Source organism: Mandrillus leucophaeus, unplaced genomic scaffold, assembly GCF_000951045.1.
Source record: "Mandrillus leucophaeus isolate KB7577 unplaced genomic scaffold, Mleu.le_1.0 Scaffold876, whole genome shotgun sequence".
Lineage (NCBI taxonomy): Eukaryota > Metazoa > Chordata > Mammalia > Primates > Cercopithecidae > Mandrillus > Mandrillus leucophaeus.
The window spans coordinates 214,164-241,754 of NW_012109541.1; the positions used below are offsets into that span (position 1 = coordinate 214,164).

General features: G+C 36.8%; 1 long non-coding RNA gene across 1 annotated transcript in view; it reads right to left on the minus strand.

Annotated features, from left to right (window-relative positions):
- Positions 1-16,338, minus strand: part of LOC105531253 — a 29,880-nt gene extending 13,542 nt beyond the window's left edge. Inside the window, exons 1-2 of the long non-coding RNA XR_001004766.1 lie at positions 15,896-16,338; positions 15,482-15,486 (exon numbers count right to left, since the gene is read on the minus strand). This is a non-coding gene — a long non-coding RNA (uncharacterized LOC105531253). The remainder of the gene's footprint in view (positions 1-15,481; positions 15,487-15,895) is intronic.
- Positions 16,339-27,591: the final 11,253 nt, after the last annotated feature.

Below are 27,591 nucleotides of genomic sequence, written 5' to 3' on the forward strand. Positions count from 1 at the left end.
CGGTTATATATTTTGTGGAGCTCCCATGATATCTTAGACATAAACCCACACAAAGTAGATATTAAGTATCTATGACTTAGGGAATTAGCTGATCTATTTCATCTCTTTCCTTCTAATGGTTGTTCAATAAGTCATATAGTAACTACTGTAGTTGCTGTATTGAAGTAGTCAAGTGAAAAAGAGTATTTTTTTTCTCCCTTGAACAGTATTTTTTGCTAACACAGCACACTTGTCGAAAGTCCTTGAATATTTCAGCATAGGTATCAGATAAACATATAAATAACTAGATAAATAACTGACAAAACACTGCAAATTATTTGGCGATAAATATAAGCATACCACAAATTGCAAGGTTAATGCTTAACATCTTTTAGAAAATGCTTCTAAACTAAGACTGTATTACTAACATGAGATTATGGAAAAAGATTTTGTAATATTTAAAAATTCTTGGACTCTTAGACAGTGAGTATTTTCTAATTGCTGAGTAAAAATAACAATATGGCATGATTCAATTATGTAAGAAGACTGAATGATTAAAAAATTATCAAAATCAAAGACTCTTCTGTTTGTATTATGAAGGATTTGGAGTTACATTGTCAATAAGGACTGGATAAAACATATACAATTTAAGTAGCAGTCAGGACCAGTGGAGCATAATTTTTGGAATGCTCAAAATGATTATGAGATTGAGTAAGAAAATCATAATGCCCAATTTTCTCTGGAAAAAAAAGTTATAGATGCCCTAAACAAGACACCAATGGTTGATAAAAAGACTAAAATAAAAAATGTGGTCCCTGAATGATGACAAGTCAATGCAAATAGTGTGCTTTCTATTGCAAGCATAATTCCATATGTTCATAGGCCAGCCCTGTCAGGCCCATTGGCGGGCCATCCTGCTGTGCTCATCCTCAGTGTGGCAGTGTGTGGCTCTGCCTCAGTGTGACACTCACCAGGCAGAGATGATGATGTATAGAAGCCAGGAAAATTTCCACTACGTGTCACGATCGTGAGAGGCACAGCCTAGCTGCTGCTGAATGGTAGCAGCAGAAAATTCAGTCAACATATTTTAACCTTCAGAGTTATTCAGGCACATTCTGATCTCACCAAATGAGCTGATAAGAGTAAAGTACAAACTTGGCGTCAAACAGCTGTTTCCGAACAACCAATGGGAGGCAAGGCAAAGGAGTGCTTTCTTTCTGGTTTTAGGTACAGTCAGTGCTTTTCAAGGCTAAAATTTCAACAACAGTTTTTCCATTGTATAAAACACAAACAGCTAACCTTTTAAATGTTTAGGAACACAGCAGGGCAATAAACATAAAAGGAAGAAGAGAAGAAGAAAAAGAAGAAAAAGAAAGAATAACTTACATGTTATAGGGTAAAACCAGCCAGGTTCTAAGGCCAAAGCACTCTGTGAACATGAGATTATACAGTTGATTCGACCCTAATTCAAATCAAGCTGATTCAATGCTTCACTTGAAATTTTTTGGCCTTTTTTGCTTGTTGCTTATCCTGAAATCTGATCTACTTGTAGGTTTAATGCAGGGGACAGGCAAAAATCTGACCGCTCCTTAGTATTGTAAGGGATTGCACTAAGTGTGGGAGTAAGAGCAATAATTCCACAGCTTCCTTCTTGGAAACAGGCCCAGCTTGAAGAAGTAAAAATAGAAGTGTCTGAATGCAACTAAAAAGCTCAGCCACATGGAATTAAAACGCCAATTCCCTTTAGCCTTTTTTTTTTTTTTTTTCAGTCATCAAAATTCCAAAGCCCACAAATTAAAAAGCTCTTACAGTCCAGCATCTTTTCTGGTAGCCCATCACCTGAAGTCACATTGATCCAAAATGACTGCATATTGAGTAGCTTCAACCTAGCTGTTCTCATACTTTTTAAAAATTATTAAGTTTAAAATGTAGATAAATAAATACACATGCCAAAGGGCACTAGAGCTCCAAGACAGGCTTTGTTTAGTTGATGGTCATCCCTATGATTCCAGAATACACTTATATTAAGGTTTTTATGTTTTAAAAAAACGCATTTTAAATTGAAATAAAAAAAGTCCTAATATTTTTACCAACTTCTGTTTCTAATTTGCCCAAGGGCCAGTTAGATTTTAGCATATTTATATGTTTAGCATATTTTCAGTATCATATTCAAAGTGGAAGAACTGGAAACAAAAAACAGATTTAGGAAACCAAGATTTACCACTGGTATAAGATGATAATTTGGTGTATCTCATGATGACTACATACATTAATTGTTTTTATGAATGCTTCCATAGTTTAAATTGTCTTCTGGATGGTAGATGTATCTTAATATTCTCAGAAAAATTGAATTTCTCTCTCACTTTACTGTTCATTGATCTTTTGTCCGCATGTGGTCTTTTTGAAAGTAAGTGAAACTCTTCGTTTAAAAGAGATACTTAGGGTGAAAAGAGGAGTAAGAATCCGGCCTAGGCCATTTAAACTCATGTTTATCCACTATTCATCATTCTCTCCTCTAACATATGAACATAGTTTCCAAAACCACAAACCTCACAAGTGTTTAGATCCAGACTTGTAAACAGGTTTGATTTCCTTTTATTGAGCGTCTTCCTTCCTCATCTCTTATTGCATTCAGCTGGCTCTAATTCCTTCTCGTGTACTTAAAGAAATGAAATATTTTGTCTGAATTAAGAATAATCATGTGTTTGAGAAGATCAATCCTGAAACAATAGAAAAGTGAATTGTTTCCAATGGATCTGTTTACAGTGACTGAGCAACTAGGATTTGGATGAATAAATAAAAAGACCAGTAATTTTATTGAGTTATATTGTTCAATTTCAATTGTGTCTTTTAACATAAACAGCTCAGTGATTGATGTATTATTGAATATTCGTGGAGTGTGCCTGTAATGAATATGTTTATGAATGACCCTCTGAGAGTAAATCAATGTTAGAAAGAGACCTCTGTTGATTTAGAGTTTAGATGATTGCAAATCAAACTTACAAATGTCCAGATTTTAACACCTAGTACTTTGAAATTTAGAGGGAAAATTAAAAGTACCCAAAAAGCAAACGAGCCAGTGAATTATGGGAAAGAAAAAAAGAATTTTTTTTTTTACAGGCATGCAGGACCACACCCAATTGGTTTTATTGCTTTTGTTGTTGTTATTGTTTTGTTTTTGTTTTGTTTTTGTTTCATAGAGATGGGGTCTCACTATGTTGCCCTGGTTTGTCTTGAATTTCAGGCCTCAAGAGATCCTCTTACCTCAGCCTCCCAAAGTTTTGGGTTTACAGGTGTGAGCCACCACATTCAGTCAGAATTCTTATTAACTTTTTTTAGTATCTGAGGCCATTATTTGGAAGCATCCTTAAGAAAATGACCAAAACATCACCATGACACAGTCAAACACACTAGCGTCTTAAACAAATCATGCTCTTTTATTTTAAAATTATGCAACTACTAATAGGCGTGTAAATCTACTTATTATTCTCCCTAGTGTTTAAATAATCTCTGTGAAAATGCTCCTTTTAGTAAGGTATTGAATGGCATTTTCTCTTGAGCTTCAGAGATGTCCAAGTGTCTGAACTGATTGATAAGGCAAGGATATTCAATTGCAGAATCCCTCACTTCTATACAATTCATGATCTCCCTCAATTACTCTATTTTCTAAATGCTTATGACTTGGTCCAAGGAACTCATAAGTCTTAGATATGTATCTTCTACCATTCCTGGAATAGTTGCCCACAAAAATCATATGCAAATGGGAAACTTCAATAATTTCCAAGTGGGGGAATGCCTAGGAAACTCAATAGACTGTTATCCTCAATCATGAGGATATACAATCTGCTAATACAGCCCAGGGTTAGACAAGTAATGTCTCTATGACAAGGTGCTAAACTAGAATCCATCTTCCAATAGTACCTCTTCCTTCTCACATCTTCCAACTGGTATCTCTTCCCAGATTCTCTACTTATTCTTTTTTTTTCTATATACCCATATATACAGAAATATCTTTCAATCATATGTGTACAACTCCAAAATTCTTATTTCAAGATTAAAATATTTCTCAAGCTTATTCATGTCTTACATTTTCAACCACCGGCTACTTTCCCCCCAAAATCCACATTTCTGTTAAACCTGATGTCCTTGCTGACTTCTTTATTTCTATGTATGTGCCAAAATTCTCCTAGTCAGCTTAAAATTCAGTCATCTTTTTCCAATTCCTGTCTACATTAATTCACTACTATCATCTTACATTTACATTTTGCTCCACAATTTTCAAACTGTTTCTATCTGTATGTTCTTATTTAATTGCAATAAATATGTGAAGTATGGGGAAATAATGCCTAGGTACTTGCTAACAGTACTCCAGTTCATGAACCAGTAGCATGGCTGTCACCTGGGAGACTTTCAGAAATACAAAAGCTCAGCCTCCATCCCAGACCAACTGAATCAGAATCTGCAATTTAACAAGATCCCTGAGTAAATGATACATTATTGTATTTTAAGTATTAATCTATTACCTGGAAAAGGTAATAGTTTTGCTTAAGATATCACAGGCAGTAAGTGGAAGAACTAAAATCGAAAACAAAATATTCTAGCTCCAAGTTTACAAGCCCAAATACAATGTTATTACAAGTGTGCTCCTCAGAACAGCAGCATCAGCATCACCTTGGGAGCTGGCTTAGTAAAATACCAATGCTTGGGGCTTGCCTCGGACCTCTAAATCAGAGTCTCTGGGGGTATGGGCCAAGGAATCAGTGTGTTTGCAAGTTCTGTTGGTAATTCTTACATATGTTAAAACTTGGGAAGCATTATTCTAATGTAATATGTATCTACCGAGTTCAATTAGGTGCCACTTTGTCTCCCATCATTCCTTCTTTTCTATGTCCTTTTCCACCTTCCATATCTAATTAATGATTCCCATTTAGGAAATAAGCCAATAGCTGCCTTCTTTAACCAACCAATCCAGGTATCTCTCTCTCTAAATAGCCTCTTATGCATTCATTAATTCAAAAAACATTTCAGTGTCTCAGACAATAGGTTCATTGCAAAAATTTCAGTGGCTCCCACTGCCTCCGAAACAAGGCAATTCTCTTCACATTGCTCTTAAGGAACCTTTCCATTGCCCTTAATGGGAATCCCAAACTCCCATTTTTCTTATCTCCCGCTATTGTTCTGTATGAGGCTATATGCCAGATCAAAGGTCAGGAGGAAAAACCCAAGACAATCCACTAAAACAAGGACATACCTCTAGGTGAGATTCTGTCTCCAGCAGCAGGATCTGAGCTGGTGTTGAGTCAAAGTCTTTGCAGGGCAGACACTCAGGCTCTTCCTCCTGGAGCCAAAATTTATCTTAAAAAAATGATTGGGTGGCTGGGGGTGGTGGCTCATGCCTGTAATCCCGGCAATTTGGGAGGCTGAGGTGGGTGGATCACCTGAGTTCAGGAGTTTGTGACCGGCCTGGCCAACATGGTGAAACCTCATCTCTACTAAAAATACAAAAATTAGCCGAGCATGGTGGCACACGCCAGTAATCCCAGCTACTCAGGAGGCTAAGGCACAAGAATTGCTTGAATCCTGGAGGCGGAGGTTGCAGTGAGCTGAGATTGCGCCACTGCACTCTAGCCTGGGCAACAAGCGAGATCCCCATCTCAAAAAAAAAAAAAAAAAATTGGGTTTGACTCACTGACAGAATAAAGTGGCATGGATGTATAGTGTGAAAAACATGGACCCAGACAGTTTTTCACAGTATGGAGGGAGTTTTTTGAATGGTTGACAATCATTTGGTACAAGCACCAACTATGAAGCCACATAGATGAAGAGCCATAAACATAGTTAGAAAGACTGTAGGTAGAGGGTCACGTTCTTTGAAGTGCTCAATGTCAGGAATGTAATAGGCATCAGAGAACTTCAAATGACTCCTCACCTTATTCTAAACCAGATAACTGGGTTCCACTGTGATGAAACATCTTATACTAAATCCAGTGTCTTATCAGCAACAGCCTGAGGTGTTCTGATACCCACTGAGGACTTTACATTAGAGCAGTAATTCCCAATTTTGGCTGCATGCTAAAATCATTAGTGGAGTTTTAGAGAAAATATTATACTGAGTGCCTTTATCCAGAGACTATATTTAATTGATGCAGAATGAGGACTGGTCATTTTATTTTATTTTTATGGCCCCAAGTAATTCTAATGTGTGATCAGGTTTAAGAACCATTGCCCTGTAGAGTGATCCTGATACTACGTGACCTGGTAAAATGGTAAACATCATACCACACCATCTTGTAAAAGGCAGACTAATACAGTAGGTCTGGGATGGGGCCCATCATTCACGTAACTAACAATTCCCCAGGTGATGCTGATACTGCTGATCCACAGATCACACTTCAGGTAACAAGGCGCCATATGACTCAAACTTCCATTATTGTTTCCTCCGCCCTCTAAATGACTTTTCCCTCCTTGTGCAGTCAAAAATGGAATCCTCCCTTTGAAAGGATATTCATATATCTTATAGTTTACTTATTCATTCAACAAATATCTGAGTCCCTACTATGTACCAGACATTGTTATAAACAGTGTCTAAAGTGGATATAACTTATCCCAATCAACTTCTTTAAAATAAAAGTCTGAATAGAATAAATTACACTATGTAAAATCAAGAAACTGATACTGGCATTCTACCTTGAAAATGTGCAGATCCATGGCTGTCTTGGAAATGGCCAACAAGGCAAAGGGAAAAAGTATGGTATAGTGTGGAGATTATGCAACACAGGATAAAGAACAGAAGCCTAAGTACTGTGTATCTGAGTCTCTGTTGCCTCATTTTTAAACAAAGATGATGATAGTAGTAGCATAACAGGATTTTTGTGAGTCAATAAGAGCATGCATTTAACAGTGCTTTGTAAACAGAAATGTATTATATTATTCTCATAAACTGGCTCTTTACATTGAAATCCCGAGAAAATTTTCCAAAAGATTAACTTCTCATTTATGTGTAATTCCTTGCAAATAAGTTCTGCAAATATTTTTTTTTACCATTTAGCAGCTTTGTGAACTTAGCATAAATTTTTTAAAAGCAGAGGAAAAATCAATGATAACAAAGCTAATATATCTTTTCCTATAATAAAGACTTCATAACTACATGCTCAGATTAGATATGTAGATTTTTAAGTATATGAGCTTCAAATGAGTTCTTTATACATTTTAGAGATGCTATAATAGCTTCAAAGCAGTAAAGGGAGGTAATAAAATATGCAAAGCCCTACCATATAGACAGTTTCCAAACACATACTTATGAGAAGATCATCTCTCTCAACTAAGTCACATGCATCCTATTAAGAAAAACCCTTTACAAGTGGTTTCTTTACATCTCATTCTTATAAAGAGAAGGGAATTGCCATCACACCCATCAAAAACTGGGATGCTTCTTGTTTTATAGATCATAGAAATTTTGCACGATTATTTCCCGCTCTTGAGTTGGGAAATTCTTCAACATGCCAAGTAGCAAGTTTGGGTCATTTCCCCCTTTTTTAGCGTTAGCAAGAAAAACTAAACTTGAAGAAAATATTTTTAAATATCTATTTTTTTAAAATAAAAGTTAACTCTAGTTATTCATACAAAATTTCAAATTTATACTGATTTTTCTCATTGCTTTGCATACTTTGATTATATTTGTCCAATTTTTCTTCTAAAATAAACTTTGGCTTTAGCACATCTACAAATATGCCAAACAGGAAACCAGGACAAGTTCTAATGTCTATCAGGGTTTTGGCAAAAACCCTCTCATGTCCATCAGGGTTTCTGTCTGCTACTGTACAAACCCAAATGAGGACATGTGAATGCTTTTTAAAAGGTTGCTATGCTTAATCTTTAAGTTTTGATTAAATTAATACTGTTCTGCTATATATTTTTTTTAAATACTGCTGACAAGTAAGTGTTTCATTTCCTCTTCTGTAAAAGAGTCTCAAAATAAGCAAACAAACAATATCTGAAGAATAAAAAACAGAACAAACAGCTCTGAAAAAGACAGGTGGCAATCAAAGTCGTACATATTCCTATACTATGATTAGTTTGAGAGGCATAACGTTTATGAATGAGAAACATATTTTTGATACTGATCAGATTCAAGTATTCTAGAAACTTGGAATTACAAACATTTGCTTCTTTGCCTGTCAGGGGGCAGATACAGGCAGCAGCTAGAGAATAATTAGTAGAAATATGATGGCAGGGAGTAACATTAAATATTAGTTAAAATGACAGAAGTGCAAATTGTGACAATTCAATATATGGTCAGCAGGGCATAATTGGAAAATATTTCTTAAAAGGTTAGGCTGTGACTCAAGGAAATTTAATCTAGAAATAATATCTTTTAAAAAAAAATCATTTCAACATAGATCATATTTACCGCATCTTCCCAGGTCAAAATAAATTGCCCTTGTCCTCTGATGGTGAATCATAATAGTTTCACAACATGGTCTTAAAATCCACTTAAATAACAAATGGCTGAAAATAATGAATTCTAGATTTCTTCCTTTTGCCATCAGTCACCTTGAAGATGGAAAGGCAAAAGAGTCAGTAGTTGCTTATTACCTTCCATTGCATTGCATTGATATCTAGACACAGTGGGGCCAAGGAAAACAAATTGGCATGATCTTCCTGTGCTTTCTAGCACAGTAGGATTTGCAACTAATGAAAAGAGCAAGTCCTTCAGACAATAAAATTGGCTATTCATTTACATGGTACTTTGATAAGAAAGAATTGTGATCTCTGTCCACCTTGTCAAAAATATCTTTCCAGTTTATCATAACCATAACGGGCACAAGCACTCCTTTGGGTTAAATAGAATTGTTAGGGAGTCTATTATGGCCATATAAAAGTGTCTCTCACTACCTGGAGTAGAATAAAATCTCTAGAAGACTCTTCTAGCTTTATCCCATTAGCTTACAAATGTAGACTAGTGTGAGAAATTTACTAATTTTCACTTTAGTTCAATCAATACTGGCCCCGAGAACAAAAATTACAAAGCAAGGACATGTTGATTGGAGACAGAAGTAATGAGGGCATAGGTGGGCAATGACAATTACCCTGGCAGAGCCAGAGGCAAGGGTGGGGATGTCAGGTGTAGTTGGGGACACCTGTGAATGGAACAGGACATGAGTGTGGGGGTTAGGGACAGGGAACATCCCTTATTCACTCGATAATTTTTCGTAGAACCATCCCCATAATGTGCCATTTGATGATAAGGGGAGGATTGTTCAGCTTGTCTTTCCAATCAGGGAACCTCAATTATAGAAAAAGAGATGCATGGTAGCCCCTTGCCATTTATGATGGATATATTGTGAAGCATCCTTGATTTCCCAAATTTGCAAGTACTACTTTTATAACTAATCTTCTCCAAAAATGCAATAAAGTACAATTGAAAAATTTAAGCAAGCTCTTCAAAGTTCTTAATAAGTCTAAGAATATAGGGCTAATAAAATACATAAAGTTTTTTCTAACTGAAAACAATCATAAAGGTTTTTTTCCCCCCACTTTCCACTCTCTTTAATTTCTGACACTGTCCTTCTATTCCCACTCCTATCTCCCATCTCCCATCTGGGTAAATTTCAACAAAGAATCCTAGTACTCAACACTTCAGACCAGTTACTACAATGCACCCAAAAATATGGAAGAAGAGAGGATGCCTGCTGAGAGCCAACGTTGTTTGGTTGGAGAGGCTTTGTGAAGTATATTCTGATTACATCACCAATGAGAGCATATTCGTGCCTTAGCAAAATGCAAATCATCTCAAGTACTGTCAACTATGGATGTCTTATTTCTTAGGAAGAAGTAAATACATGTTGAACTTGTAAATCCCAGTCAACAGTCTACTTTATACAGATTATTAAACACTATGTGTAAACTTGCTTTTTTTAAACTTCTTGTCTCTACGCTCACTGGAGAATTGGGGAAACTGGCAGCTGATGGAGGCATCTCATTTGGGTCTTCATTTATAACAGTATACTGTGCAACCTTTACCAACCAGAGTATTCTATGAATTAGATATTGCTTTTGCCATAGTGTCAAATCTTCACTGAGGACAATTTTTAGTTCCTTATTCTCTCAGTCTCCAAATAATTAGTCTGATGTTTTAAATACAGAGTCATCACTTTTTGCCTTTCTGAGTCAGTTTTTCCTTCACTGAAAATGGCAGCTGCTAGTTCTTCCCTGGCATAATCTTTTCTATCTGCCTAGTATTTCAGTTTTCTCCTTAGGGTACTAATATTCACTCACCACATATCTGTACCACTTTTCTCAGTACTATGATTTCTCTACTATACTCAAACTATTTGTAAGGGGATTCTTACATACATCTCTGGCTGTGGGCAAAAAGAGAATAAGTTGAGTTCAAATTGAAGGAAGACCACCCTCACCGAGCAGAAATTACTCATTCTCTGATTGTTACCATCCAATATTCTAAAGCACCGACTCTGGTTGTAGTTGCCTAGTGTTTACTTTTTCATTATGTTATGCATATTATCATGTAGTCCAGAATAGCACTAACGAGACCAGAAAACACAGATAAACTTACTAGCAATGCCTGCGTTTTAGTCTAATTAATGTCTAACTTCTGACATCTGAAGGTGAAAATAAGGGCAAAGTATTTTCCACTAACCTAGGGCATCTTTACTTAGGAAACACAGATTAATAAAGAAAAGGCAAGTATTACACTGCCTACCACTCCCAGTCTGAGAGGTGAATTTGGGCAGAGTCATTATGCAGCTCCAACACTCCGAGTCAGCTACAGCCATCCTGAAATTGGTTTGGGTAGCCTGCAACCCAAAGAGGGAGATCTTCCGAATATAATTTACAACAAGAAATAGAGGTGGTTTTAAAATGCCAGTAAGGCCAGTTGCCTTTAAATTGAACACTCCCTCAAAAGCTTCTTAGAACTGAGGATTTAAATCTTTTCTGACTGCTTCATCTATATTATCACTTCAAAATTCTTTGATATGGGATGAGTCCTGGATTAGTAATGGGTTCCTTAAGGAATACCTAACTAATAGTAAGTAACTGATATTTTAATGACATACATATAACTTATAAATTTTCATTTTTATTTAAGCAAAATTCTATATATCATGTATCTTTAGGATGAGAGGAAGAAAGTATTATCCAAATTCCATTGGTAAAAAAATTATTTTGAGTCATTGGATTAATATTTATTCTGATAAATACTCACACAATTTCAAGGTATGTCACTCTTGACCACTGAGTAGAATTATAGGATCATCCTAAAATTCCAATAGAATTTTTTACTAGTCAAAGCAGGTGTTCTAGTTTTAGAAATCAAATCATGATTTTTGGCCTCATAACATGATTAAACAACTAAGCTAAGCTTCCCAGATTTCTGTTCTCTTTTATCAAGCTTTAAATGTATAAACATTTACATAGGCCAAATTTAGGGTTCACATCAAAGTGTCTACACGAGGTTTTGATTCAAGTAGAAACACTGAACGTGATGTATCGTTGCGATGATATTATTACTATGATATTATTTATTAAGCCACATAGTAGCTCTTTCTCTGCATGTTAGTCACCTACACCTGGACTTGACTTCACTGAGGACAAGAAGAGCGCCTTCCTCATTTCTCTCTCTGCGGCTCAGTGTGGCCCAATAATGCTTGTTAAATGAATAACCGCTGCCAACAAATGCTTGTTCAATGAATGAATCAATCAATGAAGAGGCACTGATGACATATCTTCCCCACAAAAAGCCTCTCATGACCAGAGTGCACAATTACAAAACCAAAATAGTAGCTACCAACTTGAACTCCTGTATAAAACCAAAGGAGCCTCTTTGGGAATGGCCTTCTATCTGAAATAGCAATATAATAGTTAAACCCATTTCACCATAAGCATTTTTTTTTTTTTTTTTTGTGAGACGATGTTTCGCTCTGTCGCCCAGGCTGAAGTGCAGTGGCGCCATCTCGGCTCACTGCAAACTCGGCCTCTGGAGTTCACGCCATTCTCCTGCCTCAGCCTCCCGAGTAGCTGGACTACAGGCACCCGCCACCACGCCCGGCTAATTTTTTTTGTATTTTTAGTAGAGACGGAGTTTCACAGTGTTCGCCAGGATGGTCTCGATCTCCTGACCTAGTGATCTGCCCGCCTCGGCCTCCCAAAGTTCTGGGATTATAGGAGTGAGTCACCGCGCCCAGCCCACCATAAGCATTTAATTATCCATTCTTATCTACTCACTTAGGGAGATGCTGTTCTTATTGATGATTTTACAATTAGAACAGAGTTCAGATTCGTTGAAGAAAATAGGGAGAAATTTGGGCCTTTAAAAAGTAACTAACATTTTGTGCAAACCACACAAACTTCTGAGCCCTATTAAAATTACCGATAAGCAATCTTAGAAAAACATTCTCCAGTAATGGCTAACTGGGTTCTTGCAGCAAAGCAAATTGTTTTTTCTTGGCAAGCATCCCACAAGCAATAGGCAGCAAGAAATTGTTTGTGCTACACATACAAGTTCTCATGTGTATCTGCAATTCTAATGCCAAATTTGGTCCTATCTCAAAAGCCACTTTAACTGAAAAGACAACTGCCAGGGACTTTACCAGGATATTCAGTCAGGAACTCCAAGATCATCAGAAAGAATTTCCATGTACTACTGTGGCCAGTATGGAAAATCACACTGTCTGTTTTGGGAAAAGATTCCTACACATTTTCTTCTCCTTTCTCCTGGCAAGAATTTTTGTTTGGTCAAGGACATCTGGTTATCACGTAGCACACAGAAAACATACTGCTTGTCCTTCAGTAATATAAACTTAAAATAACTAAAAAGACATCAATGTCAAAAAAAAAAAAAAAAAAGGAAAAACAGAAGAAATGTACATTGGTGCATTGTGATGGGTCTTTGGAGGGCTTGCAGTGGACAAGCCAGGTGGGCTAAGCTAGAATAGACCAGTGAAGATCAAGAAGGTGAAGCAATGTTTTGAACAAGATAGAGATATATAGTGGAACCACTGGAATTGAAGTAGTCATTTCACAGGAAAGGGGGTTCTATAGAATAACTTCTTAGGAAAGAAGAGTGTTGACACAAATAAGGAAGGTTCTATAAGTGTTCCTGAATAGATGTGGGTAAGTACCAGGTTTACACACACACACACACACACACACTCAGACACACACACAAAATTTGACTGCAAGTGTGTAGTATTTTTAGAATCCATTTATGAGTTGATGTGACTTTGTTGTTCCTTGAGAGGTAAGAAATGGCTTTCAGCTAAGTTAAGCAAGACATAAATAACTGATTTTCAGGATTTATTACCTTGCTAGATAATACCTATATCTTAAAACTGACTGCCTTATGCATAGAAAAGAGTAAGGCAACAGAGAGAGAGTAAAGGCTGGAGAAGGGATTAGAAGGCAAGGGGGGGCTGGCTTCAGGACCTCTATCACTGACCAATTACATGGGTTTCACAGGTGATCACCCAAATATGAAGTATATGGAGAATTGAGAGTTTGTGCCAAGCTGCCATTATCTTCTGACATCTATTAAACTTACACTACAGTAGTCACCTCTTATCCTCAGAGGATATATTCCAAGACCCCAGGGGGATACCTGAACCTGCAGATAGTATTGAACCCTATATACACTATGCTGTTTTCTATACATACATACCTATGATAAAGTTTAATTTATAAATTAGGAAAAGTAAAAGATTGTCAACAGTAACTAATAACAAAATAGGATGATTATAACAAATACACTGTAATAAAAATTATGTGAGTGCGATCTCTCTCTCTCTCTTGCTCACTCTCAAAACATCTGATATTACTGTACTCACCTAATTTTGAATCCCAGTTGACCACAAGTAAATGAAACTGAGGAAAGGGGGGATACTGTATTCTGTCATTTACACATGACTCTGCTTTTTCCCTATGCAAAATTACACAATAAAGAACTCTTTTAAAAGATTTATTTATAAATTTAGTCTATTAAGTGGAGGTTTATGTGGTGATAAGGCAAAAAAATGAGAACCAGATTGTTATTCTGTGTGCAATAATTCCTGCCAAGGAAAGAAGCAAATTAAGGAAAATTATTTTGGATTTTAAAAACTGTAAAGTTTCCTTTTTATGAGTCTTCACATTATTTTAATGCTTTGGTGACATTTTCTTGTAATATTTTTAGTTTTAAGCCATGTGGATTAAAAAAAGCAAAATAGAAGACAGAAAACATATTTGAAGATAAAAGTGAGAATATTAGTATTGCTCTAAGTAACAACAAAACATTCAGATTAAAAAAGATGGGTAAAAACATTGCTGATGGTTCCTCGATATGTCATATTTTACTCTTTCTAGCTGTCCTGAAGTTGCCAAATTCTATGTTCAAATGTCCAGCTTCATGGAGATACAAGTTTGTATCCATGGAAAGAAATATTCAAAAAAAAATTGGTTTATAATTTATTTTGAGACTCAGACTCTGGATTTATACTTATTCCTGAATGTATTTTATTGTCAATTCATACTACCCTTATATTAGAAACCTGGAATGGAAATTGCTCATATTTATTGTCCTGCATGTACAAAATTTCTCAATATTCACTGCTATTCAATGTAGTATCTGCTAGAGTGGGTCACTGTTTCAATCCAGCTGTATTTGCACTTTATAAACGCAATAGAATCAAATTCTATATTGAAAAAAACTGAACTCTTTGGAATATGTCAGTAAAGAAGTAAGAGAAAAGAAAAAAAAAACATTCCATGAGCTATATGTAGCAATAAAGAATATTTAAATACAGAAAATTTCCAAGGAATGACATCAGGTTTGGGAAGTAAGAAAAATACTGCTGAAATATCTTCAAAAGTAAATTAAACCTCTATGGGAGACTATAATGTCTAGCAAGCATAGTTGCGAACACTAATGTACTGCATGCCATTACAGCACCGATTCAGCCTCTTTCCGCCAAAACATAGCTGATTGCTATGTTTCTTGCACTTTGTCTCCATGAGAACACTGGTTCCATTTTATAATGCAAAAAATACAAAAATAAGATAGGTGTCTTGAGATTCACACTGTAGTAACACTCTACTAAAGATATTGGATGGATTGCTTGATTCCTGAGTGAGATGTGGTGCAAAAGTATTCCCAAGGTTTTGAATTTTCCGGGAATCACACTACCATGGTGCTGCTAACTTACTTTGTACCATAGACCACTTAAATATTCCAGAATCTGGGGTTAAGGAGAAGTTAGACAATTGACATATTATCATTGGAGTTGCCTTGGCAAGATCCCTCTCCAGCCAACCCTAAGAGGAAGAAAGAATAAGGACTGAGCTATTTGCTCTATGTCTGGGCCTTTTAAATCAAAACTGCTGAGGCTCCAGACAGTGCAAACTTCTTCAAAGACACAGTTGTGCCCCCTTACACTAATGATTTGTGTGTACTCTCCCTACATCAGGTGGTTCATATATAACCAGGATCTCCAAATAGGTAGGGGGAAACCAAATCTACTACTTCAGTCTAAAAAATGAGCAGAAAGTCTCAGGCATTATCATAGTAACTATTCTTAAAATTAAAGAAGATAATAATAATAAAAAAAAGACAGGCACAGTGACATGTGCCTATAGTCCCAGCTATTTGGCATGCCTGAGGCAGGAGGGTCACTTGAGCCCAGGAGTTCAAGTTCAGCCTGGGCAACATAGCAAGTCTCTGTCTTTAAACAAACAAACAAACAACAACAAAACTCTGATGCTTTAGGAAAACCTGGTCTTGTAGCCCTCTCCCTCAAATCCTGGCTTTCTGACTTGGTCCCGTGTACTTACTTTGAGAAGTAGATTGTAGTATTGGTTGAGCCGTATTAATTCTGGGTTTTGATCACCTGGTTGAGGTCTGATCAAGTAGCTAAAATTTACTCACCAGTTATAAGACTTCTGGAAAATTTCTTAAAGTCTCCATATTTTATTTTCTTCATCTGTGTAAGGGGTTACAAAATTGCATCTTTCTAATGGCATTTTTATGAGGTTAATTTAGTTAATATTCATGAAACTCTTAGCACAGTGTCAGAAATATGGCATGTGCTTAGTAAGTGTCATAATGAACCCCCACGCTGTGAGCTATTGAGTGTTTGAGTATCACAGTTCTGTCTTTGCCGTCCTCCTTTGTTCACTTGTGACCTTCAATGGCCGGAGTAATGAATTTGGGCTTCAGTGGCCTCCAACTCTTATCCTCTGGAGACTCAAGCAGTCAAACTTGCCATAGATGGTGGAGTTCTGTTTCATTAAATTCTGTTCCAGAACACCCATCTTCTCTATTGCTTAATTGCTCCAACTAGGAAGTGACGTGAGATTTTCTAAAAGGCCGCTAGAGCAAAAACAGATATATTGGTATTTTCACTTCCAAAGCATCCTCAATTATAGTTTAAAAAACAATTCCCAAGAATGAATTTTGAAACATAAAAGACTTTCTCAGGATTGTTGGATATCATTATGTAATTCTATAGTTTCTAAGTAGCCTGATCTTTAGTTCCCAATTTATCCTATGTAGAAAACCCAACTGTGGTGTACAAGCTAAAATAAAAGTCTATAAATGAAGACACAGAATCAGCTTTATGTTTAAAACATTTAAACTAACTTTGCTGTAGGAAAAAGCTTACATACTAAGAATTGAGAGTTTCTGCTGTTTCTGGAGTTATCTTTTAATCGTGTGGTTTGCTCACAACTCACAACAACAGAAAACAATTAAAAGGTCATATGAAAAAAATGAATACTCTAATAGATACAATTTAAATCTTGAACTTACAGTGAAAGACTTTGAAAGTTTCCCAGAAATGTGACATAGATAGTAAATGGCTGGTGCCATGGATTTGCAAAACAAGCTCCTAGTCTTCTGAGCCTGCTCTGAGGAAAGAGATGATTGAATACAAACAGTGGTTGACTGTGACCTCAGGAGCAGTCCCCAAGAGTTGCAGATCAACCTTTAGTCAAAAGGAAGCATTTAAAATATGGATCAGTTGGATTCTTTCTGAAATACAGGATTTAAATCAATTTCCACAAGAAAAAATGTCAGCAGTAATATCCACCAGAGAGCTGGTAGTTTAGAGCTTCCAAACAGCAAAAGATACTAAAGAACTAGGTGCACTTTGTAAACAAAAGTTTGGCATTGAGTGTGAACACACATCTCAGTTTTGTAGTCCAACCAATAAAAGGAAAATGTCACTTCTCTCTTAAAAGTCTTAACAAAAAAAAACCATCGTTTCCGAGATCGCCAATAAAGATCACAAACTAAGATCTTGGTTCTTCATTTAACCAATACAGTAAAGTAGAGAAGACCAAGGAAATTGAAAATGATTGATAGGGAGAAGGATAAGCCGGGAAAAACTTAATCCTTTTTCCTGAACCTACCTATTAATCAACTATTTCCTGATAGAATTACAAATATCCATGTTTAAATTTTGACAGTTTCACTAACAAATTAAAGGGTTCCAATTGGAACTCATAGAAAAAGCCAGCGGCAGCAAGTAGTTTATTTTTCTTAATGCAAAGATCAAATATCCTGAAATACCTTTTTGTTTACAAAGTGCACCTAGTTCTTTAGTATCTTCTGCTGTTTGGAAGCTGTAAACTACCGGCTCTCTGGTGCATATTACTGGTGACATTTTTCTTGTGGGCATTGATTTTGAAATATCTTTTCAACTTGGCATGTTTTGGAAGTATTTTGCCTGCTTTACTTCAGAAAGAATAGAAAAAAGGAATTCACACAGCTTACATGAAAATGAATAAGAATGACAAGTATCCCAAAATAGAGCATGTCATTTGGTGCAAGATAAAATATACCAAAAAATGAAAGATCAACTTTTTACTCCTATTCTATTTTTAAGCACCAACAACACAAAGTCTTGCCTTCTTTTTTCTGAGTTACCTGACCAGCACATTTTGCCTTTGTCCTCCTATGATTACATACCCCCACCTTTTTTTTTTCTTTTTGTAGAGATGGGGTCTCACTAGGCTGAGCTGAGATAGCCTGTCCAGACTGGTCTCAAACTCCTTGGCTCAAGTAATCCTCCTACCTCAACTCCCCAAATTTCTGTGATTACAAGTGTGAGCCACTACCCCCAGCCTGATTACATATCTTGATCACATATTTTTTTTTTCTCCTAGAAAACTCAATATCCCATTCGTGTCTTCTACAACCAAAAAAAAAAAAAAAAAAAAAAATCACTTCTTTCCTTGTGGCAAGCACATTCAGAAGCCAACACTGTGTCACGGCTACTCCCCAGCAGTTAGAGGTTCATCTGTTGACAATTGGAAAGGAGCAAGAGAGACTTCACTTAGTAGGCCTTGTTTCTCCCAGTTACTGAGTTTTGTGTACCTTAAAAATGAAAGTTGCATATTCTTGGTCATAGTTTTGTCTTATATGTAGGAAGAGATCTGCAAACTATTCAGAAGATACTAAATTTAGTGAAAGATGTGAATACATTGAAGTCTTTTGAGAACAATTGAAGCTCATTCATTTACAACAGAATGGAACATCTCTGGGGTAAGGTAGAGGCAATAGAATGCAAAACTGCACCTTTCTGAGTGCGAAATATAAATGAATGGGAATCCCAATAGAGTTTATTCCTTAACCCCACTGTATTGGTAAATAATAGTTCATGTCCATGGTGCACTTGATGCCCTTGAAATGGTCATTAAAAGTTTCTTTTTCCCTCTGGTTCCTCTCTCTCTTTTCCCTTCCCTTCCCTTCCCTTTATTCCTGTCTTTAGTCATGTTTGGATTGATTTTCAGAATGTTTAGACTGTTTCCTCACATTGTCACCAGCTCATTACCACAGAATTACACTTCACAAACAAGAGCTGGCTGGAGAGCTAACTTGGCTTAGCTGTCCTATCTGAGGGAATAATAATAATAATAATTATTATTATTATTATTATTATTATTATTATTATTAGAGACAGAGTCTTGCTCTGTCATCCAGGCTGGAGTGCCCTGGCGCTATCTCAGCTCACTGCAACCTCTGTCTCCCAGATTCAAGCGATTCTTCTGCTTCAGCTTCCCGAGTAGCTGGGATTACAGGCACCTGCCACCACGCCCGGCTAATTTTTGTATTTTTAGTAGAGACGGGGTTTCACCACGTTGGTCAGGATGGTCTTGATCTCCTGACCTCGTGATCCACCTGCCTTAGCCCCCCCAAAGGGCTGGGATTACAGGCATGAGCCAATGCACGCGGCGGGAATTATTAAATGGATGTATTTCTTCCTTTTTGAAAAGACAAGCACAATCTGATCAGCGGGCAGGCAGGGCCACTGCCTGTTCTCTTTTCAGTGCTTGTGGCCTTTGCTCTCACAGAGTCACTCACTGATGAAGTAAATAGCAGCAGTGGTGTTTTTCTGCTAGGAACCAAGATCCCCCGTGTGCTTTGCTGCAAGAAAACATCCTTCACAGCTGTATTGTAATGATTTTACCATTTCTGCTGTTGTTACATGTACTAACAACTAGAAGTCTCCATTTCACAATGATGTTAAGCACTGAACTTTACATACACACACACATACACACACACACACACACACACACACAATAAAGAGTTATCAACACATCCTCTTTTACTGAGAAAAGCTAAATGCTTTCCTCAGTATTTCAGCTATGGAATATATATACACACACACATATATATAATGTGTGTGCATATATAATTACCATATATTCCATGTATATGGGGTGTATATATACACATATATAATAGATATGGAAATATATATATATATTCCATGATTCTTGATGTAGTGTTGCTTCCCTGATCGGATAACTTTGATTAGGCAAAATGTCTAAAACCACTTAGATAAATAATAGTTTAGAGGTACATATACAACATGAAAATGATGAAAGTAGTGAGCATTGCATATTGGAAAATCATTCAATAAGAAATTCTTTCTGTGCATATATTTAGCAGCACATATTTAGAGTTTAAAGGGAGAAAATAGAGCACTTAAAAAGTTTATAAGCGTCTCATCTGTTTTGCTCTGTCTGGTAGTCTGTTTTTGATATTATTATCAGTGAACTTTTGACAAGAGACTGTGATGTCATCAGTGAATATTTAAAAACAAAAACAAAAAAACTACAGACTCCAGCAAATCTATTTGTCCCTCTCAGAGAATTTCAGCAGATCAGAAAATCTTTAATTTGTGAGATAGTTTTTTTCAATAAATTATCTTTTGTTACTTTCTTTGTTTTACATTTTATTGATTTTATCAGATGGGAAAAAATTTTCTATGTTTACCTACTAGAATATCCCATGGAATGCTTTTTTTTTTTTTTTTTTTTTTTTTTTTTTGAGACGATGTCTCGCTCTGTCCTCCAGGCTGGAGTGCAGTGGCCGGATCTCAGCTCACTGCAAGCTCCGCCTCCCGGGTTTACACCATTCTCTTGCCTCAGCCTCCCAAGTAGCTGGGACTACAGGAGCCCGCCACCATGCCCAGCTACTGTTTTGTATTTTTTTTAGTAGAGACGGGGTTTCAGCGTGTTAGCCAGGATGGTCTCGATCTCCTGACCTCGTGATCCGCCCGTCTCGGCCTCCCAAAGTGCTGGGATTACAGACTTGAGCCACTGCGCCCGGCCAGAATGTTTCTTTTAAAGACATAGAACAAATATGCAAAATGAGAGTAAATTATGGTGTCGTTATTGCCTATTCCAAAAGTATTATGGAAATACTGGGATAAATGTCAGAGAAGGCAGGCCCAAGGATGAGAACATAAGGAGAATGACTTAACTTAGCATTTTTACCTCTATTAGAATCATTGTATACCAAGATATTTTTCACTTTCTACCCTATCTATGATCCTTAGTCATATGTGGTCATATCTAGAAATCCAGAGTTCAACCTATATTACTAATCATGCTTCTTCTAAATCAACTCCCTACCCTAATAACTAACAGAATATTTTCCCCTCCTCACTCATTCCCAGCCCTCATTAGCAATTCCTTCTCCTGGGCTTCATTTATCATAAATCGCATCAGTTTGACCAGACATCTGTTCTCTTATGAGTGTTAAAGCTTCCATGTCTAATGTTCCTTCCAGAAAAGGCAAGGATCTTACATGCTCTTGACTTCCATGATGAAAGTGCATGGGTAATTTAAAATACACATTATCAAGAATGTGTGATAGCATAAGTGAGCCAAATGTGCCTTGAAGCCCTGAACCAAGCCAGGAGGCTGTAGAGCTCAGTTCCTTCCCCCATGTCAATGAGTTGGAAGAACAGCATCTGGCTTGGCTTATTGATCACGGAGGGGTAGAACATGCCATGAAACATAGAGGTCAAAATTCCCAAGGCTGGCGTCAGGATGATGATAGGGATACTGCTGATGTTCAGACGATTTCTGTTTACCACAGTAACTGGCTGTTCCTAGGCTAGACGAAGCCAGGATTAAAATACAGCCAGAGAGGCTTCTTTTTTTTGCTAAGGTCTCTGAAACACCCAATAAATGGTGAAGTCCAGAAAATAATTACCTTGTATTTCTGCCTTGGCTCTTTCACACAGTTTTTATCCATCTCTCATTTGCTATACCTTAATAAAGATACCCAGTTACTTTTGAAATAGGCTTTTGTCAGATTGCCAATATCTTGAAATCTTAAAAACTCACTGCAAATGTGAGCACAGACTTCGAATAACCTGGCAGCTGGCCAAGCACTGAAGATCTTTAAGACAAGAGTAGTCAGCCCTCCCACTTAATGTTTTGATTTTGTGCTTGAATTAAAAAAAGACTGGACCAGATAACCTTCTAACTCGAAGATTCCATGACTCTATTTTTCAAATATCCTCATTTTCCAAGTATTCTACAGGAGAAATACTAAAACTGTGTGGTTTGTTGTGTTTGCCTCTCTCTCTCTCTCCCCTCCCCCTTTCTTTTTTCTTTTCTACTCATCCCACATCCAAATATGGTGCAATAACAAATTCCTTCACTAAAGCAGCAGAATTTTTAGTTATTACCATACATGTTTTTAAATTCTCCCCTCACTGATGAAAACATGTGATATGAAATACTGAAGAAACCTCAGGGGCATTCCAAGCATTTATGGACAAAAAGTCATGACTTGTGGTATTTTCCTTCAAAATCCATGTGAGCTGAATCAAAGAGACATAAGAATGTATACTTAAAACCTTCTGAAACAAAATGGATGCATTCTGTCATTGACAATCCATTAATATTGTAACTCTGAAATAACATAAATCTATCTATTCCATTCCATCTCCCTCAGCATTCTTCTAGTGCAAGGCCTCCTATTGGTGTCTAGACGTCTAAAGTAGCTTCTACACAGTCCTTTTCCCACTTTGCTCCAGGGTGCCTTTATATGAGTACCGGGTTAAGCCTCCAAGAGTTCCTATTCCTAACACAACTCTACATAAAACCAACATTAGTTCCCCTCTCCCTACTAAGTAAATGCCTGACCTTGATATTTAAGTATTTCTAAAGTTTTGTTTTGCCTTGTTATTTTAGCTTTATTTTCTACAATGTTCCTACATATTTCCAGAATCCAGTATTTCTCAATCTTGTCACTATTGGCATTTGAAGCACATAATTATTTGTTGAGATGTACTGTCCTGGGCTTTGAAGAATGTTTAGCATCATTCCTGGCCTTTGCCCAATAAAAGTTAGTAGCATTTCTAAGTTGCAGTATCCAAAATTGTCTTTGGACATTTTGCAATGTCCCCTAGGTGGCAAAATCATACCTGGTTGAGAAACACTGCTATAATACAATCAAAATCAAATTGCATTATTTATTGTTCCTAAACCATGTAGTTCTTCTACTTAACAATATATTTTTATAGATAATAATTTCTTCTAAAATATTACCATAATTCCCCCTCCCCCACACACCCCTTAGTTTTACATGTTAATATTTCAGGGGACATCTAGAGCTTCAATGAAACCTTTCTCAATTTCTGCATACCAATGTGGTCACTCCTTTAAACACATCCTCTGTCTCCATCTCATTCATTAAACATCCCTCCTTTCTGGGCTTAAAGTATTTACATTGATCTATTTGTCAAATTGTCCTTGAAATGTTCAAATTAATTCATTCAACGTATAAGTGTTGAGCCCCTACAATGTGCCTGGCATTGTTGTATTCATTGAGAACTACTAGAGTTCCGAGCAGAGCAAGCACTTTCCTTCTGTCAAACTCACAGGTCAGGGAAGAGGTGGATGGTAGAAAGAGTGTGTGTGTATAGGGGGACAATAATAAATGAGTAGTTTCTTTTTTTTTTTTTTAAGAAATACACCATTTGAGGAAACAAACAGATGGTGCAATAAACTATAAGTAGAAACTTTTTAGATACATCAGTCAGGAAAAAGCCTTACTGAGGTATGATATTTAAAATATGGATTGATGTATAAGAAAGTTATCCTCATATTTTTGCTTTTAGAGATACCAGCCTGTACAAAGGCCCTGAGGCAGAAGTAAGTTTGGCTTATTTGAAAACTTGAGAAAAATGCCTAGGGCTGGCTTACAGTGAGCAAAGGAGAAGGTTATAGAAAATTAATTGAGAGAGGCAAGTAGAAACCAAACTGTGCAGAACCTGTTAGTTCAAGGTAAGGATTTTGGATTTTCTTTGAAATGTTTTAAGAAGTGAAGGGTTTTATGCAGTGAAGTGACATCATCTGATTTACACTATTAATACATTACTCTGGGACTCTGTATGAAGAATATGGAAAAGGAGTGTTTCAGTTTAAAGAACCTCAAAATTAGAGGACATCTTAAATTTTTTTTATAATGAAAACTCCGGAAGAATTAAATTCCCTATTCTAGAACACTGTGCATGTATCACAAAGGAGTTAGAGGGGAGATGGTGTATTGACCTCTTCAGCCCTTGGAAGAGTTTGCTTCTGGTTGTATTTCAATGTGCCATTGAAATATTTTCCATGTGTGCCATGGCAGGAAGAAGGATAGGAAGAGAAGCACTCCTAAAATACGGGATTAAAATAGTTGCCCACGTGATGTTTCAACAACTCCAAAAGACTGGGAACTCATTACCTCCAAAGAGAGCCTTTTCCAGATTTGGAAACACCTGGTTTTCATTGAGCCAAGTCACAAATGTGTGGGATATATTGATGAGCTCATGAGTAGATCCGTTTGGCTCAGCAAAAGTTCTTTTAGATGAGGCTCATCTAACTCAAAAAAACCCCTCCTCCATCTACCAAATTGTCTGCCTTTGGGGAAAAATATTATCCTCTGCCAAGGACTTGTCCCCTTTACACCTGCTTCTCTGCCTAGGCCTCCCTTAACTCCATTTTCCATTCATTCCAACCAGTCTTTCTCCCTATAAGATGGTTTTGGTATCTGTGATAAGCTTCTTTGATCCCATCACCATCTACAGGAAGCTAGTCATTCCCTCCTCTTCTGTGTCTTCTCTACTAAGAAGCAAGTCCCTGAGGACAGGGACTAGGCCTTATTCATCTTGCAAAGTGAAATGTCTACATTACAGATGTCTAGTAGAAACTGGTTAATCGTTATGGGTGGAGCAACTCTGAGCTTTGGGGTAAAATGTTCAAATCTTTATTGTACTAATCATGGGAGTTACTCATTCAAAAGTTTGTTCCACAAATATTACCCAGTGCCTCTGTGCCTAAGTGATGGAAATATACATGGGCCCCACCTCATGAAGCTTATGATCTAGACGAAGAGGCAAACACTAAACAAATGATTGAATGAAAAATAATTATTAAATGATATGAATTTTATGAAGGAAAAATAGAAGGTGCCATGAGAATACATATTACAGAAACCAAATTTTGCCTAGGTGTTCAGGAAGCCTTCCTTGATGGAACGAGATTGGAACTAAGACCTAAAGGATGAGTAAATCTTGAGAAATGCACTTTAACTCGCTAAGCCTCAGATCCCTCACCAATAAAATGGGACAATACTGCCTTCTCTTTAGAGTTCTCCCAAGAATTAACTAGTTAGCATATGTAAAGTACCTGCTACGAAGGAATTCAAGAACTCTCAGGTTTTTTTCTCCCATAATAAATGAGGAATGAAGGCAGCCTAAGCAAGCAAAATAGTGGATGAACCTGAATGCTTCCTGTCATGTGATGAATTATATTCCCAAAACATGTATGTTGAAATCCTAACCCGTACTACATCAGAATGTGATCTTATTTGGAAATAGGGCTATTGCAAATGTAATCAGCTATGTTAAGACAAGATCATATTGGAATAGAATGGGCATTTCATTCAATATGACTGATGTCCTGTTGAGAACAGGTAGATTTGAACACAGACACAGGAAGGAAGAACATTATGTTGCGATGGAGACAGCAATTGGAGTGCTGCAGCTGCAAGCCAAGGAATGCCAAAGATTGTTGACAAGTCACAAGAAGCTATGAAGAGGTAAAGAAGGATTCTCCCCTATGGGTTTCAGAGGGAGTATGCCTCCGTCCATACCTTGATTTTGGACTACTAGCCTCAAGTACTGTGAGACAATAAATTTCTCTTGTCTTAAGTCACTCTGTAACACTTTTTATAGCAGACCTAGGAAGCAAATACATCTCATAGAAGGATTTGGAGGCTGGGCACGGTGGCTCACACCTGTAATCCCAGCACTTTGGGAGGTCGAGGTGGGTGGATCATGAGGTCAGAAGCTCGAGACCAGCCTGGCCAACATGGTGAAACCCCTTCTCTACCAAAAATACAAAAATTAGCTGGGTTTAGTAGCACAAGCCTACACTTGGGCTACTTGGGAGGCTGAGGCAGGAGAATCGCTTGAACCCGGGAGGGGGAGTTTGCAGTAAGCCAGAACCACGCCATTGAACTCCAACCTGGGTGACAAAGTGAGATTTTGTCTCAGAAAAAAAACAAAAAAAAAAAGGATTTGGAGTGACTATTGCATGCAATAATACAGACTTTGAAGACTGATGAGTTGGAAGGTAGAAGTTGAACAAGAAGACATATATAAAAAGGTGTCTTAGGAAGATAAAGTTAGAAATTTAGCCATGTTAATATATTTCCTGTTCCCAGTAGATCCATATGCTCCTTGAGGGCAGAATCCACACCTTCCATGTCAAGCCAAACTCAAAATATACTGGCTAAATGAGATCTTTCAAATAAACACTTCGGTGTGTAAGCTATTTATGAAAAATTTGGAGGTAAAACATTTTAACACATTGAAATTTTACTCTTCTAAAGTAAAAATCATCTTCTCATTTTATTTAATTGAAGAGGCAGTGCATGCAGTAAATTAGGTCCAATTTGCATGTAGTTGTGCATGCAATGTACATCTTGGCTTTAACAAGGGAGCAAGCTGTGTACAAACTCAAGCACCCTTATATTTGAAGTTAACATTAATTGTTTGCTTAAAATTTTCAGTACTTTCCTTCTTTTGCTTTCAAAGACAAATATTATAGCATTTCGCTTTCTAATTTAAAGACCACAAAATCCATAGCTGATAATAAGAATCTATCCCTCAGGGGCTAATACATTTCTCTGACAGCTTAGTAGTAATGTCCACAAGTTCTGTTAGCAAGCCTGTAATTCCATAAAAAAAAATCTTCATGGCTTTAATTCATATGATTTTGCTCTGTTTAATTATATTTATCATCCAATAATATTCTGTGCTTATAAAAATAGTGAATGGTATATAGAAGAAGCAATGTACTGCATCATATTTTATGAAATTTCATATGCCATATGTATTGATTGGGTATAAACTAGAGAACATACTTTGTTTAAATTAAGGTTTTAAATTCAATTTCATACCAATTCCTTCATCTCATTATCTATAATATATTTGTTTACATCCATGAAAATGTTACCTGGTTAAATCACAAAATTTATCCTAATTCAGATTGATTTATATCTTCTATCCTCTTAATTTGTGCAATTTCATGTTGTGATCATTAAATAATTTAAAAAGGACCTTAGTTTGATCAAATTAATATTGTTGCCCATGAATGTTAATCAAATTTTCAAGGAAGAAGAAAGCAGAAACCAGATAAAAGAGAAAACTGGACATGTTTAAAGATGCTATGCCGACCTTACAATAATCCTAGTACAAGCAATTCTCAAGGCCTTTCACATGCCCCCCAGACTCCCACTCCTGTGACACAGGACACCCATTGACACTTTTATTCTTAGGAGTATTCATCTTTAGAAATTGTCCTTTAGTTCCCCTTTCTGCAAATCTTCTTCTTCATTAGAAACTCCCAGATTTGTCCAACGATCCCCAATCAGTGGTTTTTAAATTTTAATGGCAGCTACAAAGATTCCTGGACCTCCATCAAACATTACTGAAATCAGATTCTTGAGGGATAAGGCCAAAAAATTTGCATTTTTGAAAAACACTCCAGATGACTTTACTGCAGAAGATCTAAAACCTCAGAGGGAGAAATACTGTCCTGGAATTTTCAGCTCAGTGATGCCTTCCCAGCACACTCCACTTGCAACCACTGGATCCTCCTCCTTCCTAGTTTACAGATATTGTGTCTGCACATACCCTCCGTTGTTCTTTTCTCCTCTTAAATATCATGTAATCTGCTGGACTATCTTGGGTTACTGAGAGAGTGCTGGGAGGATTTTGCCAGTTCACATGAATGCATCTCCATAAAAGTCTGATGGCTGTG